The sequence below is a fragment of the Falco rusticolus genome, chromosome 6 (assembly GCF_015220075.1).
Source record: "Falco rusticolus isolate bFalRus1 chromosome 6, bFalRus1.pri, whole genome shotgun sequence".
Lineage (NCBI taxonomy): Eukaryota > Metazoa > Chordata > Aves > Falconiformes > Falconidae > Falco > Falco rusticolus.
The window spans coordinates 13,684,777-13,685,260 of record NC_051192.1 but is presented as its reverse complement, the minus strand read 5'-3'; positions in this window follow the sequence as shown (position 1 = coordinate 13,685,260).

Sequence of the window (484 nt, the reverse complement as noted above, 5' to 3'; positions counted from 1 at the left end):
TGTTTGTTCCTCCCCAACACACGTTGATTCCTCCCCAACACACGTTGATTCCTCCCATTCCTCACCTTTAGTTCTTCCCCTAAGCATTCTGTAAGGCTTGCATGACCACAAGCTGCCCCTCTCCTGCATCCCACAAGGTGTCCCATACCCCCGGACAGTGTTCCCCCCCTCAGCACAAAAGGTGGGAGCTACTTTTATTGCTGCTGCTGGGTGTCAGCCCTGGACATGGCCAGCCCTGGGAGGTGTTGGGCAGGGCATTGCTCAGGGTCCTCACTTGCTTTTGTTTCTGTGCTCCTCTCTGTGTGGGGAGGAATGTGTTTTTTATCACGTACCCTAACGTTGTCCACAGGCTGTTCTTGTGGGATGAAGAAAGTAGCTCTCAGCAGAAACAGGATCACACCAAGTCTGAAAAACTCAGCAATATGCAGAGCTACACCAGAACTGTGACTGTGCTTAGGACAGATTAGAACCCAGTGCAGTGGTG